We start from the raw sequence: 5646 nt of genomic DNA on the forward strand, positions 1-5646 counted from the left end.
CTGTTTCAAAAATAATACTAAAGAAATACATTTATTTATCATTTACCAAAACTGTTTCTTGAAGCGCTTCGAAGTTTGTCTCATGTTGTGAAATTATGGATACTTTAGAATAACCGTTTATCCTTGTTTCGGATCAATAGATTCATTTCAAGCTCTTTCTCTTTTTACAGTATAATAAAAAACATATCTTTTAAAACTATACCTCCGTGGCCTAATGGATAAGGCATCGGTCTCCTAAGCCGGGGACTGCCGGTCCCAGTCCCGTCGGAGGTGCTCAAGTCATATGAATTACTCAAAATCAAACCACTTTATCTGTGTCGTTAAAGGTATTCTATCCCAAAAACAACCACTTTCTGTTTCGAAAGTAATTCTCGAAGCATTCTTGAGAAAGACATTTATTGATAATTTACCAACACTGTTTCTTTATGCGTTTCGAAATTTGTCTTATTTTTGCGAAATAATGAATGTTTCGGAATAGCCGTTTATCCTTGTTTCCGATCAATAGCGTCATTTCAAACTCTTTCTCTTTTTATACCATAATCAAAACAAATCTTTTAAAACTATGCCAACGTGGCCTAATGGATAAGGCATCGGCCTCCTAAGCCAGGGATTGCGGGTTCGAATCCCGTCGGAGGTGCTCAAGTCATGTAAATTACTCAATTTCAACACTCCTTATGTGTAAAATTGAAGACGTCCTGTCCTGTAAACGGCCAACTTCTGTTTAGGCACTGAGACAATCTTGATAATGGCTCTTATTGATCATCTACCAACGCCGCTTCTTTTGCACCCTTCGAAATTTGTCTCTTCTTCTGAAATCATGAATACCTTTGAATAAAGGCTTATCCTTGCTTCTGATCAATTGCAATTTTTTTAGCGATTTTTTTTGTGATATGATTTAAAATATACAATGAAAACGGAACGTCCGTGTCCTAATGGACAGGACATCGGCCTCCGAAGCAGGTGAGTGCTGGTCCTAGTCGCGTCGGAGGTGCTCAACTCATATGAATTACTCAAAGCCTAACCTCTTTATCGGTGTCGTTAAAGGTATCCTATCACGAAAACAACCATGTTCTGTTTCGAAAGTAAGACTTCAGGCATTCTTGAGTAAGACATTTATTGATCATTTACCAACAGTGTTTCTTTATGCGTTTCAAAATTTTTCTCATGTTGTGAAATTATGGATTCTTTAGAATAACCGTTTTTCCTTGTTTCCGATCAATATCCTCATTTCAAACTCTTTCTCCTTTTACAGTATAATCAAAGACATATCTTTTCAAACTATGCCTCCGTGGCCTAATGGATAAGGCATCGGCCTCCTAAGCCGGGGATTACGGGTTCGAGTCCCATCGGAGGTGCTCAACTCATATGAATTACTTAAAACCTATCCTCTTTATCTGTGTCGTTAACGGCATCCTGTCCCGAAAACAACCATGATCTGTTTCGAAAGAAATAATAGAGAAATACATTCATTTATCATTTGCCAAAACTGTTTCTTGATGCGCTTCAAAATTTGTCTCATGTTGTGAAATTATGGATACTTTAGAATAACCGTTTATCCTTGTTTCGGATCAATAGATTCATTTCAAGCTCTTTCTCTTTTTACAGTATAATAAAAAACATATCTTTTAAAACTATGCCTCCCTGGCCTAATGGATAAGGCATCGGCCTCCTAAGCCGGGGATTGCGAGTCCGAGTCCCGTCGGAGGAGCTCAACTCATATGAATTACTTAAAACCTATCCTCTTTATCTGTGTCCTTAAAGGTATCCTATCACGAAAACAACCATGTTCTGTTTCGAAAATAATACTAGAGAAATACATTTATTTATCATTAACCAAAACTGTTTCTTGATGCGCTTCGAAGTTTGTATCATGTTGCGAAATTATGGATACTTTAGAATAACCGTTTATACTTGTTTCGGATCAATAGCCTCATTTCAAACTCTTTCTCCTTTTACAGTATAATCAAAGACATATCTTTTAAAACTATGCCACCGTGGCCTAAGGGATAAGGCATCGGCCTCCTAAGCCAGGGATTGCGGGTTCGAATTCCGTCGGAGGTGCTCAAGTCATGTAAATTACTCAATTTCAACACTCTTTATGTGTAAAATTGAAGACGTCCTGTCCTGTAAACGGCCAACTTCTGTTTAGGCACTGAGACAATCTTGACAATGGCTCTTATTGATTATCTACCAACGCCGCTTCTTTTGCACCTTTCGAAATTTGTCTCATCTTCTGAAATCATGAATACCTTAGAATAAAGTCTTATTCTGCTTCTGATCAATTGAGATTTTGTTAGCTCTTGTTCTTGTAATATAATTGAAAATGTACATTTAAAACGAAGCGTCCGTGGCCTAATGGATAGGGCATCGGCTCTTAAGCAGGGAATTGCAGGTCCGAGTCGCGTCGGAGGTGCTCAACTCATATGAATTACTCAAAATCTAACCTCTTTATCTCTGTAGTTAAAGGTATCCTATCACGAAAACAACCATGATTTGTTTCGAAAGTAATACTTGAGAAATACATTAATTTATCATTTACCAAATTACTTAAAACCTATCCTCTTTATCTGTGTCGTTAAAGGCATCCTGTCACGAAAAGAACCATGATTTGTTTTAAAAGAAATACTTGAAGCATTCTTGAGAAATACATTTATTTATCACTTACCAAAACTGTTTCTTTATGCGTTTCAAAATTTGTCTCATGTTGTGAAATTATGGATTCTTTAGAATAACCGTTTTTCCTTGTTTCCGATCAATAGCCTCATTTCAAACTCTTTCCCTTTTCATAGTATAATCAAAAACATATCTTTTAAAACTATGCCACCGTGGCCTAATGGATAAAGCATCGGCCTCCTAAGCCGGGGATTGCGAGTCCGAGTCCCGTCACAGGTGCTCAAGTCATATGAATTACTCAAAATCTAACCTCTTTATCTATGTCGTTAAAGGCATCCTGTCCCGAAAACAACCATGTTCTGTTTCGAAAGTAATTCTCGAAGCATTCTTTAGAAAGACATTTATTGATAATTTACCAACACTGTTTCTTTATGCGTTTCAAAATTTTTCTCATGTTGTGAAATTATGGATTCTTTAGAATAACCGTTTTTCCTTGTTTCCGATCAATAGCCTCATTTCAAACTCTTTCCCTTTTCATAGTATAATCAAAAACATATCTTTTAAAACTATGCCACCGTGGCCTAATGGATAAAGCATCGGCCTCCTAAGCCGCGGATTGCGAGACCGAGTCCCGTCACAGGTGCTCAAGTCATATGAATTACTCAAAATCTAACCTCTTTATCTATGTCGTTAACGGCATCCTGTCCCGAAAACAACCATGATCTGTTTCGAAAGAAATACTAGAGAAATACATTCATTTATCATTTGCCAAAACTGTTTCTTGATGCGCTTCAAAATTTGTCTCATGTTGTGAAATTATGGATACTTTAGAATAACCATTTATCCTTGTTTCGGATCAATAGATTCATTTCAAGCTCTTTCTCTTTTTACAGTATAATAAAATACATATCTTTTAAAACTATGCCTCCCTGGCCTAATGGATAAGGCATCGGCCTCCTAATCCGGGGATTGCTGGTCCGAGTCCCGTCAGAGGTGCTCAAGTCATATGAATTACTCAAAATCTAACCTCTTTATCTATGTCGTTAAAGGCATCCTGTCCCGAAAACAACCATGATCTGTTTCGAAAGTAATTACTGAGAAATACATTTACCTATCATTTACCAAAATACTTAAAACCTATCTTCCTTATCTGCGTCGTTAAAGGCGTCCTTTCCCATAAAGAACCATGATCTATTTTGATAGTAATACTTGAAGCATTCATGAGAAATACATTTATTTATCACTTACCAAAATTGTTTCTTGATGCGCTTCGAAGTTTGTCTCATGTTGTGAAATTATGGATACTTTAGAATAACCGTTTATCCTTGTTTCGGATCAATAGATTCATTTCAAGCTCTTTCTCTTTTTACAGTATAATAAAAAACATATCATTTAAAATTATGCCTCCCTGGCCTAATGGATAAGGCATCGGCCTCCTAAGCCGGGGATTGCGGGTCCGAGTCCCGTCGGAGGAGCTCAACTCATATGAATTACTTAAAACCTATCCTCTTTATCTGTGTCCTTAAAGGTATCCTATCCCGAAAACAACCATTTTCTGTTTCGAAAGTAATTCTCGAAGCATTCTTGTGAAAGAAATTTATTGATAATTTACCAACACTGTTTCTTTATGCGTTTCGAAATTTGTCTTATTTTTGCAAAATAATGAATGTTTCGGAATAGCCGTTTATCCTTGTTTCCGATCAATAGCGTCATTTCAAACTCTTTCTCTTTTATACCATAATCAAAACAAATCTTTTAAAACTATGCCACCGTGGCCTAATGGATAAGGCATCGGCCTCCTAAGCCAGGGATTGCGGGTTCGAATTCCGTTGGAGGTGCTCAAGTCATGTAAATTACTCAATTTCAACACTCCTTATGTGTAAAATTGAAAACGTCCTGTCCTGTAAACGGCCAACTTCTGTTTAGGCACTGAGACAATCTTGACAATGGCTCTTATTGATCATCTACCAACGCCGCTTCTTTTGCACCTTTCGAAATTTGTCTCATCTTCTGAAATCATGAATACCTTAGAATAAAGGCTTATCCTTGCTTCTGATCAATTGCGATTTTGTTAGCTTTTGTTCTTGTAATATAATTGAAAATATACATTTAAAACGAAGCGTCCGTGGCCTAATGGATAGGGCATCGGCTCTTAAGCAGGGGATAGCAGGTCCGAGTCGCGTCGGAGGTGCTCAACTCATATGAATTACTCAAAATCTAACCTCTTTATCTGTGTCGTTAAAGGTATCCTATCACGAAAACAACCATGATTTGTTTTGAAAGAAATACTAGAGAAATACATTCATTTATCATTTGCCAAAACTGTTTTTTGATGCGCTTCAAAATTTGTCTCATGTTGTGAAATTATGGATACTTTAGAATAACCGTTTATCCTTGTTTCGGATCAATAGCCTCATTTCAAACTCTTTCTCTTTTTATAGTATAACAAAAAACATATCTTTCAAAACTATGCCTCCCTGGCCTAATGGATAAGGCATCGGCCTCCTAATCCGGGGATTGCGTATCCGAGTTCCGTTGGAGATGCTCAACTCATATGAATTACTTAAAACCTATCCTCTTTATCTGTGTCCTTAAAGGTATCCTATCCCGAAAACAACCATTTTCTGTTTCGAAAGTAATTCTCGAAGCATTCTTGTGAAAGACATTTATTGATAATTTACCAACACTGTTTCTTTATGCGTTTCGAAATTTGTCTTATTTTTGCGAAATAATGAATGTTTCGGAATAGCCGTTTATCCTTGTTTCCGATCAATAGCGTCATTTCAAACTCTTTCTCTTTTATACCATAATCAAAACAAATCTTTTAAAACTATGCCACCGTGGCCTAATGGATAAGGCATCGGCCTCCTAAGCCAGGGATTGCGGGTTCGAATTCCGTCGGAGGTGCTCAAGTCATGTAAATTACTCAATTTCAACACTCCTTATGTGTAAAATTGAAGACGTCCTGTCCTGTAAACGGCCAACTTCTGTTTAGGCACTGAGACAATCTTGACAATGGCTCTTATTGATCAT

The 5646-nt window shown here is 37.1% G+C and overlaps 1 non-coding gene across 1 annotated transcript; it reads left to right on the top strand.

Annotated features, from left to right (window-relative positions):
• The first annotated feature begins 1282 nt into the window (after positions 1-1282).
• Positions 1283-1355, top strand: Trnar-ccu (transfer RNA arginine (anticodon CCU)). Its single transcript has one exon. It is a non-coding gene; the product is annotated as a tRNA-Arg (tRNA).
• Positions 1356-5646: the final 4291 nt, after the last annotated feature.

Source organism: Hydractinia symbiolongicarpus, chromosome 2 (genome assembly GCF_029227915.1).
Source record: "Hydractinia symbiolongicarpus strain clone_291-10 chromosome 2, HSymV2.1, whole genome shotgun sequence".
Classification (NCBI taxonomy): Eukaryota; Metazoa; Cnidaria; class Hydrozoa; order Anthoathecata; family Hydractiniidae; genus Hydractinia; species Hydractinia symbiolongicarpus.